This window comes from Grampus griseus (assembly GCF_964374135.1).
Source record: "Grampus griseus genome assembly, chromosome: 18".
NCBI classification, from domain to species: domain Eukaryota; kingdom Metazoa; phylum Chordata; class Mammalia; order Artiodactyla; family Delphinidae; genus Grampus; species Grampus griseus.
This window is the reverse complement of record NC_139012.1, coordinates 44,138,319-44,153,036: the sequence shown is the minus strand read 5'-3', so window position 1 is coordinate 44,153,036 and position 14,718 is coordinate 44,138,319.

The following is a 14,718-nucleotide window of genomic DNA, read 5'->3' as shown; positions in this document are numbered from 1 at the left end:
CTACTGTACTTTTCAAGGTACTGTACTGTAAGATTTAAAATGTTTCCTTTATTTTTTTTGTTTATTTTTATGTATTATTTGTGTGAAAAGTATTATAAATCGATTACACTACAGTACTATATAGCCGATTGTGTTAGTTGGGTACCTAGGCTAACTTTGTTGGACTTATGAACAAATTGGACTTATGAACGTGCTCTCAGAATGACTCCTTCATATGTAGGGGATTTACTGTATTTAAATTTACATTAAAGGAGGAAGTTTTCTCTCTGAATCACATTTAAAGAATCAAATCCATTTTGGTAATAAAACTAGTAATGAAATTATAGAAAAATCTACTCTCTAAAGAATGTTAAAGAGACTAGATTCTTTTTGTATGACTGAATTTTCTATTTTAGAAATTCTGAAATTTGTGGAAGCTCTTCCTAAAGAAAAAAAAAAGGCTTTATAAATAGATACATAGATTTATCCTGAAATTTATTCCCATTTTGATGGTATATGAGTTTAAAATTTCTCTCCTAGAAATTGTGTGATGCAACCTACTTATGTTATATGTCAGAAGGCTGAAGTTTAAATGAAAAACCAACTACACATTGGCGAGAGAAAAGCAAACACAGTATCTATAACCCACTTCCCTGGGGTCGCAGTGGTTAAGAATCCACCTGCCAAAGCAAGGGACACAGGTCTGAGCCCTGGCCCAGAAGATCCCACATGCCGCAGAATAACTAAGCCCATGTACCACAACTAATGAGCCTGCACTCTAGAGCCCGAGAGCCACAACTACTAAGTTCTTGCTTAGTCTTGCTCTTTCCACTGCTTCACATTATCCCATGATATGAATGTTATCTTGTTCTGAACCATAGTTAATGCCAAAATGACACAGCAAGTTGAACATATTTACTGTAACACATAAAACGTAAAAGACCCATGAGTGTTAAATTTGTTATTTTCCAACATAAATATGTTTTTATCAGTTACTTTTAATCACTTATTTGAAAGTATTCCTTCCAGAAACTGAGTATAACAGGTATGGCCTATTACACAGAGTATAATTGAACACTCTTACATGCTGAATGCACAAATTCAACATTTTATAATCATTCATGCTCATTGTTTGTGGAATGAAATGTCAGTGCATTAAATTAATTTCCTCTATTACAATTGCCTGTTATACTTAGCTTATGCCAGGATTTGTTGAGCTTGAAAGTTATTTAATGAGTTATTATTTTTCTTCCTTAACTTTACCATAAAGAATATAATTGTCTTCTCAGCATTCTACTTAATAAAGCACTATAAATTAAACTTATTCAGAGAATTAAATTTCTGCAAATTATCCTAGAATGCAACAAATGGACATTTTCAGAGAGAGGAGAGAGAACCCATGTCTAGATTTTTTTTTTTAATTTATTTTATTTATTTATTTATTTTTGGCTGTGTTGAGTTTTTGTTGCCTAGTGCAGGCTTTCTCTAGTTGCGGTGAGTGAAGGCTACTCTTCATTGCAGTGTGCAGGCTTCTCACCGCGGTGGCTTCTCTTGTTGCAGATCACAGGATCTAGGTGTGCAGGCTTCAGTATTCATGGCAAGCAGACTCTGTAGTTGTGGCTTGCAGCTCTAGAGCACAGGCTCAGTAGTTGTGGCACACAGACTTAGTTACTCCACAGCATGTGGGATCTTCCCAGACCAGGGCTCAAACCCATGTTCCTTGCATTTGCAGGTGGGTTCTTAACCACAGCACCACCAGGGAAATCCCTCATCTCTAATGTTTTACATTTGAAGTATTTAAGAGAACAGAAGATAATATCAAAGAACTTTATACTTACTAAATATTAATACAGACTTTTAATAATTTAGCAAAGGTAAAGTCATTAAACATTTCATACCTATGTGATAGGTCAAGGGGATACAAAGGTTAATAAGAATGATACTTAGTCTATTGAGAACTCATAGTCCAGAAGACAAGTATAATTCTAATTTCAAGGGAGCAATATTACACTAGAGGCATGTACATCATGCTGTGGAGAAAGAGAGCTGTGAGAGACTGCCTGATGAGCTGAGGTTTTCAGAGGACATGACATTTAAAAAAGGTCTTGAAGTAAGAATAGAAGTTCAGCATGAGAAGAAAGGGGAGTCGACATTCAGTGCAAAAGGAATTACATGAAAAAGTAGCACAAAGAGAAAATAGAATGCTCTTTTCTAAAAAACTGATAGACTATTTGATTGTAATGTCAGATGAAGCACGTGGGTTAGGGTTATGTTTATTGTTAGGGCTAGGGTGCTGAGGTTTTGAAGCCCAGAACCAAACAATGCACACACCACTTTGGCTTATATTCCCTTAATGATTTAGGCACAGATAGCCACACTTAACCAAAACTTGTTTCACAATCATATGACCTATGCAGTTGCTTAGGGCCCCATGCTTACAAGGGGCCATGTTTGTTTTAATATTCTGCCCTTGCAATCTTGAAATTCTTAATAATTTTTTTTGGCAAGGGGCCCTGCACATACATTCTTTACTGGGCCCTGCAAATCATGTAGCTAGTTCTGCACCTAAAAGCAAAGATGGATAGGTAACACTGTTTAGCCATGTGCCATTAAGAAATCTATACTCACTTTCAATCAATATCTAGCAGGCTTTGCCAAGGTAAATATGACACAGAAGTTGTATAGCCCCAGTTAATCAATGTGCAATTATGTGACATAATTTTTATTTTTTTGACATTAAATCCATTGATTTTTTTCTTTTTTAAAACTGAATTTGTATGACTTACTCCATAGACAAAAATGTGGGACTTGAAAATATTTTCATGAAAAAGTTATAACTTTTTGTTTACTTTTCTTTTGCTTTTATTGTTGTTTTCCCTGAGAAAATTGTACAAAAGTGGTACACTAAACAAAAATTAAAAATAATTCTGGAGATTGATCCTTTGCCCATTGTTTCATTTGCAAATATTTTCTCCCATTCTGAGCGTTGCCTTTTCATCTTGTTTATGATTTCCTTTGCTGTGCAAAAGCTCTGAAGTTTAATTAGGTCCCATTTGTTTATTTATTTATTTATTTATTCATTTATTTAACATCTTTATTGGAGTATAATTGCTTTACAATGGTGTGTTAGTTTCTGCTTTATAACAAAGTGAATCAGTTATACATATACATATGTTCCCACGTCTTCCCTCTTGCATCTCCCTCCTTCCCACCCTCCCTATCTCACCCCTCTAGGTGGTAACAAAGCACTGAGCTGATCTCCCTGTGCTATGCAGCTGCTTCCCACTAGCTATCTATTTTACGTTTGGTAGTGTATATATGTCCATGCCACTTTTTGTTTTTATTTTCATTACCCTAGGAGGTGGGTCAAAAAAGATCTTGCTGTGCTTTTTGTCAAAGAGTGTTTTTCCTATGTTTCCCCTTCCATATGCTAACATGTATATTTAGAACCTTAAAAAAAAAAAAAAAAAAAAAAGAGGTACTGATGAACCTAGTGGCAGGGCAGGAATAAAGATGTAGACATAGAGAATGGACTTGAGGACATGGGGCAGGGAGGGGGAAGCTGGGCAAAGTGAGAGTACCATCAACATATATACACTACCAAATGTAAAATAGCTAGTGAGAAGCAGCAGCATAGCACAGGGAGATCAGCTCAGTGCTCTGCGATGAGCTAGGGACATGGGATAGGGAGGGTGGCACGGAGCCTCAAGAGGGAGGGGCTATGGGGATATATGTATGCATATGGCTGATTCACTTTGTTGTACAACAGAAACTAACAGTATTGTGAAGCAATTGTACTCCAATAAAGATCTATTAAAAAATAATAAAATAATTCACTCATCTACAAGAAGTGGTTGTGTGAGTCACCTTGTTAGACAGCTTCAACAAAAGTGAAATAAGTTGAAACTTCTGTTTGAAGAGTTAACTAATTCAGTCACATAATAATAAATAAGAAAATGGAGTTTATCTTAACAATAAGATTTCACTAAATACAAAACAAATTGGAAAATAGAACTGTTACTCTGTGTTTACATGAGAAAATATTGGAAAGAGATTATTCTTAATCAGCAGTATGAGTTTATCAGGAAGTTTAAATGAAAGCCAAATTCTCAAGAAAACATTTAGGAAACAACAAGAACAGCAAAAAGTAAAAGAAAGAACAAAAATGTGCTTAAGAAGCCTAAACAAAAATATAAATATGAGGCTTTAGTTGGAGAATAACTTGGTTGTTGTTGAATGTTAGGGTTGTTATATTTTAAAATAACCAATGTGAGGTAGCATACATGTGTGAGAGGATTTGAGAATAGAGTTAGGAATTGAAGTTGAAGGCCAGGAAAAAAAAAAAAAAGAAGGAAGAGAGAAGAGACTGAAGGAAAAAAACTGGAACTGAACTCTTCCATCCAGATTTTCTTAGCTTTGCAAAAATTTTCGTCAGGATGCCATGACTAGTTAAAACCTCTTATTTCCACGGAATCATTTTGTATGGTCATCGCATACTAAGCTTGAACCTATCTGCCATGCAAGAAGAATACATAGAAAGATACATAATAAATATGTGTGATAAATAAGGCAGATAAAACCCACTGCCTAGCTGAATATCATTTACTCTGATTAATGTCATTACCAAAAGGAAACAATTCTACAAAACAAAACAAAAAACCCAAACAATTTCTCCATTGTTTCTTTTTTCAAGGATTTGAGGTCTTTATTCATAAATCTTTACATTTATAAATTTAAAAACCTGCTCGGGCTTCCCTAGTGGCACAGTGATTGAGTGCCCACCTGCTGATGCAGGGGACGTGGGTTCGTGCTCCGGTCCAGGAGGGTACCGTGTGCCGCAGAGTGCCTGGGCCTGTGAGCCGTGGCCACTGGGCCTGCGCGTCCAGAGCTTGTGCTCTGCAGTGGGAGGAGCCACAGTGGTGAGAGGCCCACGTACCGCAAAAAAAGAAACCTGCTCATACCTTATAGATAGGCCTTAGAAATACTTTGCTAAAAGCCCTTCATTTTATGAAAACAAATATGTCCAACATTTTTTTTTTTAACCTCTTCATTGGGGTATAATTACTGTACATTGTTGTGTTACTTGCTGCTGTATAACAAAGTGAAACAGCTATATGTATACATATATCCCCATATCTCCTCCCTCTTCTGTCTCCCTCCCACCCTCCTTAGCCCACATCTCTAGGTGGTCACAAAGCACGGAGCTGATCTCTCTGTGCTATGCAGCTGCTTCCCACTAGCTAGCTATTTTACATTTGGTAGTGTATATATGTCAATGCCATTCTCTCACTTCATCCCAGCTTACTGTTCCCCTTCCCTGTGTTCCCAGGTCCATTCTCTACGTCCATGTCTTTATTCCTGTCCTGCAACTAGGTTCTTCAGAACCACTTTTTTTTTTTTTTTTAGATTCCATATATATGTGTTAGCATACAGTATTCAATTTTCTCTTTCTGACTTACTTCACTCTGTATGACAGACTCTGGGTTCATCCACCTCACTACAAATAACTCAATTTTGTTTCTTTTTATGGCTGAGTAATATTCCATTGTAGATATGTGCCACATATTCTCTATCCATTCATCTGTCAATGGACACTTATGTTGCTTCCATGTCCTGTCTATTGTAAATAGTGCTGCAATGAATATTGTGGTACATGACTTTTTTTGAATTATGGTCTTCTTAGGGTATATGTCCAGTAGTAGGATTGCTGGGTCATATGGTAGTTCTATTTTTAGTTTTTTAAGGAACCTCCAGAGTGTTCTTCATAGTGGCTGTATTGATTTACATTCCCACAAACAGTGCAAATGGGTTCCCTTTTCTCCACACCCTCTCCAGCATTTATTGCTTGTAGATATTTTGATGATGGCCATTCTGACATGTGTGAGGTGATTCCTCATTGCAGTTTTTGTTTGCATTTTTTTTTTTTTTTTTTTTTTTGCAGTATATGGGTCTCTCACTGTTGTGGACTCTCCCATTGCGGAGCACAGGCTCCGGACGTGCAGGCTCATCAGTCATGGCTCACGGGCCCAGCCGCTCCATGGCATGTGGGATCCTCCCGGACTGGAGCACAAACCTGCGTCCCCTGCATCGGCAGGTGGGCTCCCAACCACTGTGCCACCAAGGAAGCCCAAGTTTGCATTTTTTTAATGATTAGTGATGTTGAGCATCCTCTCAGGTGTTTGTTGGCAATCTGTGTATCTTCTGTGGAGAAATGTCTATTTAGGACTTCTGCCCTATTTTTGGATTGGGTTGTTTGTTTTGTTGATATTGAGCTGAATGAGCTGCTTGTAAATTTTGGAGATTAAGCCTTTGTCAGCTGATTCATTTGCAAATATTTTCTCCCATTCTGAGGGTTGTCCATTCTCCTTGTTTATGGTTTCCTTTGCTGTGCAAAACTTTTAAATTTCTTTAGGTCCCAGTTGTTTATTTTTGTTTTTATTTCCATTTCTCTAGGAGGTGGGTCAAAAGGATCTTGCTGTGATTTATGTCATAGAGTGTTCTGCCTATGTTTTCCTCTAAGAGTTTGATAGTGTCTGGGCTTACATTTAAGTCTTTAATCCTTTTAGAGTTTATTTTTTGTGTATGGTGTTAGGGAGTGTTCTAATTTTATTCTTTTACATGTAGCTGTCCAGTTTTCCCAGCACCACTTATTGAAGAGGCAGTCTTTTCTCCATTGTGTATTCTTGACTCCTTTATCAAAGGTAAGTTGACCATATGCGAGTGGGTTTATGTCTGGGCTTTCTCTCCTATTCTATCAATCTATATTTTTGTTTTTATGCCAGTACCATACTGTCTTGATTATTGTAGCTTTGTAGCATAGTTTGTAGTCAGGGAGGCTGATTCCTCCAGCTCCGTTTTTCTTTCTCAAGATTGCTTTGGCTATTAAGGGCCTTTTGTGTTTCCATAGAAATTGTAAAAAAATTTTTCTAGTTCTATGAAAAATGCCATTGGTAGTTTGATAGGGATTACATTGAATCTGTAGATTGCTTTGGGTAGTAAAGTCATTTTCACAATGCTGATTCTTCCAATCCAAGAGCATGGTATATCTCTCCATCTGTTTACATCATCTTTAATTTCTTTCATCAGTTTCTTATAGTTTTCTGCATACAGGTCTTTTGACTTCTTAGGTAGGTTTATTCCTAGGTATATTATTCTTTTCTTTTGCAGTGGTAAATGGGAGTGTTTCCTTAATTTCTCTTTCAGATTTTTCATCATTGGTGTATAAGAATGCAAGAAATTTCTGTGCATTAATTTTGTATCCTGCTACTTTACCAAATTCATTGATTAGCTCTAGTCGTTTCCTGGTAGCATCTTTAGGATTCTCTGTGTATAGTTTCATGTCATCTGCAAACAGCGACAGTTTTACTTTTCTTCCTATTTGAATTCCTTTTATTTCTTTTTCATCTCTGCTGTGGCTAAAACTTCCAAAACTATGTTGAATAATAGTCATGACAGTTAGCAACCTTCTCTTGTTCCTGATTTTAGAGAAAATGGTTTCAGTTTTTCACCATAGAGAATGATGTTGGCTGTGGGTTTGTCATATATGACCTTTACTATGTTGACGTAGGTTCTCTCTATGTGTACTTTCTGGAAAGTTTTTATCATAATTGGGGGTTGAATTTTGTCAAAAGTTTTTTCTGCATCTATTGAGATTATCATATGAATTTTATCCTTCAGTTTGTTAATATGGTGTATCACATTATTGATTTGCCTATATTGAATAATCCTTGCATTACTTGGATTAACCCCACTTGATCATGGTGTTTGATTCTTTTAATATGTTGCTGGATTCTGTTTGCTAGTATTTTGTCGACAATTTTTGTGTCCATGTTTATCAGTGATATTGGTCTGTAATTTTCTTTCTTTGTAGTATCTTTGTCTGCTTTTGGTATCAGGGTGATGGTGGCCTCATCGAATGAGTTTTGGAGTGTTCCTCCCTCTGCTATGTTCTGAACGAGTTTGAGAAGGATAGGTGTTAGCCATTCTCTAAATGTTTGGTAGAATTTGCCTGTGAAACCATTTGGTCCTGAGCTTTTGTTTGTTGGAAGATTTCTTATCACAGTTTCAATTTCAGTGCTTGTGATTGGTCTGTTCATATTTTCTATCTCTTCCTGGTTCAGTCTCAGAATGTGTGCTTTTCTAAGAATTTGTCCATTTCTTCCTGGTTGTCCATTTTATTGGCATATAGTTGCTTGTAGTAATTTCTCATGAACCTCTGTGTTTCTGTAGTGTCACTTGTTACATCTCCTTTTTCATTTTTAATTTTGTTGATTTGAGTCTAATCCCTTTTTTTCTTAATGGGCCTGGTTAATGGTTTATCAAGTTTGTTTATCTTTTCAAAGAACCAGCTTTTAGTTTTATTGATGTTTGCTATCATTTCCTTCATTTCTCTTTCATTTATTTCTGATGATCTTTATGATTTCTTTCCTTCTGCTAACTTTTGGGTTTTTTGGTTCTTCTTTCTCAAATTGCTTTAGGTTTAAGGTTAGGTTGTTTATTTGAGATGTTTCTTGTTTCCTGAGGTAGGACTGCATTGCTCTAAACTTTCCTCTTAGAACTGCTTTTGCTACATCCCATAGGTTTTGGGCTGTTGTGTATTTATTGTTATTTGTTTCTATGTATTTTTTAAATTTCCTCTTTGATTTCTTCACAGAGCTCTTGGTTATTTAGTAGTGTATTGTTTAGCCTCCATGTGTTTGTATTTTTGATGATTTTTTTTCCTGTAATTGACCTTTAGTCTCATAGCATTGTGGTTGGAAGAGATACTTGATACGATTTCAATTATCTTAAGTTTAGAAAGGCTTGATTTGTGACCCAAGATATGATCTATCCTGGAGAATGGTCCATGGGCACTTGAGAAGAAATTGTATTCTGTTGTTTTTGGATGGAATGTCCTATAAATATCAATTAAGTCTATCTTGTTTAATGTATCATTTAAAGCTTGTGTTTCCTTATTTATTTTTAGTTTGGTTAAACTGTCCATTGGTGAAAGTGGGGTGTTAAAATCCCCCACTATGATTGTGTTACTGTTGATTTCTCCTTTTATGGCTGTTAGCATTTGCCTTATGTATTGAGGTGCTCCTATGTTGGGTGCATAAATATTTTCAGTTGTTATATCTTCTTCTTCGATTGATCCCTTGATCATTATATAGTGTCCATCTTTGTCTCTTATAATAATTTTTATTTTAAAATCTATTTTGTCTGATATGAGAATTGCTACTCCAGCTTTCTTTTGATTTCCATTTGCATGGAATATCTTTTCCCATTCCCTCACTTTCAGTCTGTATGTGTCCCTAGGTCTGAAATGGGTCTCTTACAGACAGCATATATGTGAGTCTTGTTTTTGTATGCATTCAGCCAGTCTCTGTCTTTTGGTTGGAGCATTTAAATCATTTACATTTAAGGTAGTTATTGATATGTGTGTTCCTATTACCATTTTCTTAATTGTATTGGGTTTGTTTTTGTAGGTCTTTTCCTTCTCTTGTGTTTCCTGCTTAGAGGAGTTCCTTTAGCATTTGTTGCAATGCTGATTTGGTGCTGCTGAATTCTCTTAGCTTTGCTTGTCTGTAAAGGTTTCAATTTCTCCATCAAATCTGAATGAGATTCTTGCTGTGTAGAGTAATCTTGGTTGTAGATTTTTCCCTTTCATCAATTTAAATATGTCCTGCCACTTCCTTCTGGTTTGCAGAGATTCTGCTGAAAGATCAGCTGTTAACCTTATGGGGATTCCCTTTTATGTCATTTGTTGTATTTCCCTTGCTGCTTTTAATATTTTTTCTTTGTATTAATTTTTTTTTTTTTTTTTTTGCGTTGCGTGGGCCTCTCACTTTTGTGGCCTCTCCCACTGTGGAGCACAGGCTCCGGACGTGCAGGCTCAACAGCCATGGCTCACAGGCCTAGCCGCTCTGTGGCATCTTCCCAGACTGGGGCACGAACCCGTGTCCCCTGCATCGGCAGGCTGAGTCTCAACCACTGTGCCACCAGGGAAGCTCTGTATTAATTTTTGATAGTTTGATTAATGTGTCTTAGTGTGTTTCTCCTTGGATTTATCCTGTATGGGACTCTCTGCAATTCCTGGACTTGATTGACAATTTCCTTTACCATATTAGGGAAGTTTTCAACTAAAATCTCTTCAACTATTTTCTTGGTCTCTTTCTTTTCCTTTTCTTCTTCTCTTACCCCTATAATTTGAATGTTGGTGTGTTTAATGTTGTCCCAGAAGTCTCTGAGACTGTCCTCAATTCTTGTCATTCTTTTTTCTTTATTCTGCCCTGCAGTAGTTATTTCCACTATTTTATCTTCCAGGTCACTTATCCTTTCTTCTGCCTCAGTTATCTACTATTGACTCCTTCTAGAGAATTTTTAATTTCATTTATTGTGTTGTTCATCATTGTTTATTTGCTCTTTAGTTATTGCAGGTCTTTGTTAAATGTTTCTTGTCTTTTCTCCATTCAATTTCCAAGATATTAGATCATCTTTATTACCATTACTCTGAATCCTTTTTCAGGTAGACTGCCTATTTCCTCTTCATTTGTTAGGTCTGGTGGGTTTTAACTTGCTCCTTCATTTACTGTGTGTTTGTCTTCTCATTTTGCTTAACTCACTGTGTTTTGCGTCTCCTTTTCATGGGCTGCTGGTTTGTAGTTCCCGTGGTTTTTGGTGTCTGCCCACCGTGGTTAAGGTTGGTTCAGTGGGTTGTGTGGGCTTCCTGGTGGAGAGGACTGGTGCCTCTGTTCTGGTGGATGAGGCTGGATCCTTCTTTCTGGTTGGCAAGACCACATCCACTGGTGTGTTTTGGGGTGCCTGTGAACTTATTATGATTTTAGGCAGCCTCTCAGCTAATGGGTGGGATTGTGTTCCTCTCTTGTTAGTTGTTTGGCATGGTGTGTCCAGCACTGTAGTTTGCTGGTCATTGAGTGGACCTGGGTCCTGGCGTTGAGACAGAGATCTCTGAGAGAGCTATTGCCTATTGATGTTACATGGGGCTGGGAGGTCTCTGGTGGACCACTGTCCTGAACTCGGCTCTTCCACCTCAGAGGCTCAGTCCTGACACCCAGCCAGAGCACCAAGACTCTGTCAGCTATCCAGCTCAGAAGAAAAGGGAGAAAAAAAGAAAGAAAATAATAAATAAAGTTATTAAAATAAAAAAATTATCAAAATTAAAAAGTAAAAATAAAAAAAGAAGAGAGCAACAAAACCAACAAACAAATCCACCAATAATAACAAGCACTAAAAACTAAACTAAGATAAACATATAAATCAGAAACTACTCAGTCGCATACAGCAAACTCCAAGTCGATAGTTACTCCCAAAGTCCACTGCCTCAATTTTGGGATGTTTTGTTGTCTATTCAGGTATTCCAGAGATGCAGGATACATCAAGTTGATTGCAGAGATTTAATCCACAGCTTCTGAGTCTGCATGGAATAATTTCCCTTTCTCTTCTTTTTTCCCACAGCTTCTCTGGTCAAGCATTGGATCTGGCCCTGTCTCTGCTTGTAGGTCATTCTCTGGTGTCTGTTTTTCACCCAGACTGGAGGGTGTTAAAGGAGTGGTTGATTAGGGGACTCTGGCTCACTCAGGCTGGAGAGAGGAAAGGCTATGGAATGCGGGGTGAGCCTGCAGCAGCAGAGACCAGCATCATATTACAACAGTCTGAGGCACAACACGTGTTCTCCTGGGGAAATTGTTCTTGGATCACAGGACCCTGGCAGTGGCGGGCTGCACAGGCTCCAGGAGGGGAGGTGTGGATAGTGACCTGTGCTTGCACATAGGATTCTTGGTGGCTGTAGCAACAGCTTTAGCATTTCATGCCCATCTCTGGTGGCTGCACTGATAGCCACAGCTCACGCCCTTCTCTGAATCTCATTTAAGCAGTGCTCTGAATCTCCTCTCCTCACACACCCCAAAACAATGGTCTCTTGACTCTTAGGCAGTTCCAGACTTCTCCCAGATTCCCTCCCCATTAGTTGTGGCATACTAGCCCCATTCAGGCTGTGTTCACACAGCCATCTCCAGTCCTCTCCTTGGGATCTGACCTCCAATACCTGAGCCTCAGCTCCCAGCCCCCACCCACCCTGGTGGGTGAACAGACAAGCCTCTCAGTGTAGTGAGTGCTGGTAGGCACCAATCCTCTGTGCAGGAATCTCTCTGCTTTGCCTTCTTCACCCTTGTTGCTGAGCTATCCTCCATGGCTCTGAAGCTTCCCCACTGCCCACCCCCCCACCCCATCTCCACCAGTGAAGGGGCTTCCTAGTGCATAGAAACTTTTCCTCCTTCACAGCTCCCTCCCTGATGGACAGATCCCATCTCTATTCTTTTGTCTCTGTTTTTTCTTTTGCCCTACCCAGGTACGTGAGTATTTTCTTGCATTTTGGGAAGTTTGAGATCTTCTGCCAGTGTTCAGTAGGTGTTCTGTAGGACCTGTTCCATGTGTAGATGTATTTTTGATGTATTTGTGGGGAGGAATGTGATCTCCATGTCTTACTCCTCCACCATCATGAAGTGCTCCTGTCCAACATTTTATATATTGACCAGCATACTCAAATTTACACAATTTAGGGAACAGAGGTAGGAATTGAATTAAGGAGTCCTGATTTTTCTCTCTGAGTTAGGACCACTGTTCTACAATGGAAGGACAAGCGTAAAGAGGATGAAGATGAAGTCAATTATGCAGTATTTAAATTATTTAGGGCCAGAAAGGGAAAGACAAGGAGTTTACATTTTTTTTCTAGGATTATGGTGAAGGAATGAAAGGATTTTGAGTAGGAAATATGTTTTATATTTATGTATCAGCAAAATCTCTGACTTGGTGTGAGAGAATCCAGTGCAGAATAAGGAGACTAGTCAGAGGCTACTTCAATAGCCCAGGTGAAAGATTATCGTCCTATAGTGTTAGGACTAGTTATAGGGCTCTTGAGGGTTAACTGGACCAGGACTATATTTGGAGGATCAAACCAAAAGAGTTCGTACAGGGAGAAGATATCAGATATAAAGAAAGAAAGGATGCATGTATGAATCCTACTTTTGAACTGAAAACTGACCAATGGTTGCCTTTCTAAATGAGGGTGAGACTTGGATTAGAAAGGAAACAGGAGAAAATATCAAGAGTCATTTTGAGGTGTTTATCACACTTTTATTTCAACTTTTCCATATATTTGAAGATTTTTATAATAAAGACATGAGAAAAAACTGTTGTTTTGAAAATGCAGTAGCATATCATCATAATGTCATAAATGGGTCCAACATTTCAATTACATAAGTTTTCAGATCAACGCAATGCATCCAAGCTTAAGCCTGCTGCAGAAGTTGGGATTCAATGGTATTATAGCGAATTCACTTTTTAATGGGGCATGTAATTGAAAATTGAAATTCTGCAATGGTTTAAGGCACATATAAGACATCTAAGTCAAGTTGTGCAATAAAGAGTTGAATACATAAATCTGGAGTGCTGGAGTAAAGGGGAGAAATCACAGTCTGGCAATAGAAATGCAAGAGATAAACAGACTGAAACAGAGATACAGAGGTACAGATATGGTTAGAGAGAGTGAGGAAGTAATAAACATAGAGGTAGAGGACTATGGCGTTCCTTTTGTCATGGCTTTGATAAATACTTTGGTGATGAGAGCAGAGCATCAGTGGAAAGTGCAACAGTGATTGGCTTCTATAAAATGAAGGTAAAAGTGGGAGACAGTGCCATTAAAATAGCTGCCTGATTCCAACAGGAATGATGGAATACTGGGATCACAGGCCAAGTCATTGCTTTTAACTTCCAAAGGAGAGGTGTCCATAGTTATCATTACAAGCAGAAAAGCTAGACTGGTAATCAGAAAAATTTGATCTACAGAGATCTTTGGTGATACCAAATACATAATCAATCACTCAGAATCATGTGGATGGCAATCCTGATTAGTAAAGACTTACTTGACCCATTTAATTCTTAAACATAATAGATCTGGTAAACAAAGGCTTGGTTTGGCTTACCACAATAAAATGTCAGGAGCTTTTACTTAATTCTGAGATATGACTCAGCTGATAATCCTAAAGACCCTGGAGTAAATTATGTTTGGTCCTATGTAAAGTTCTATCTTGAGGAAGGACTGCAATAACAACACAAGTCTATGCAATATCTTCCTCCCAGGGTTTGGAACAGGGGAAATGGGAACTGTGTGCTTGGAAAGAGAAACTATTCATCCCTATTAGGAATTAATGAAGGACTCTGAACCCTGGGAATACAGGATGTGTATGTGATCTACCAGTTAGAGTGAAGGTTTATGGAATTTAGGTGGAAATTGGCATTTTAACCTACTTATATTTTAAAATGGGTTCAGTGGGATAACAAATTCATACTCATGTCATTTCCCAAATTCTTGTGCATTAATTAAGATATAAATGCCTTTTATCTTATCCCCATAATGGCTCCCTGACTTGAAGTATGAGGGTCATTTGGGCAGAAATAGTAAGTGGAAGTTTCTGTATTTCCCACATTCCAACAAATGAGTAAACCAAAACCAGAAACACATTTGTGATAGAGACAAAAATACTAGTAATATGCTGAATTTACAAAAGATATAGGAGTAGTAACGCACAGATGGATTTCATCAATGGCTGCATTAGGAGGGGGGTACTCTGTTCTACACACATAACTTGCTTTGACAAATGATATGTTAGCAAATGGGATGAAAGCTGAGATTGGGAAAGCCATTGCACAGTAGGGCTGGCTCTTTAACCAATTTCTTTC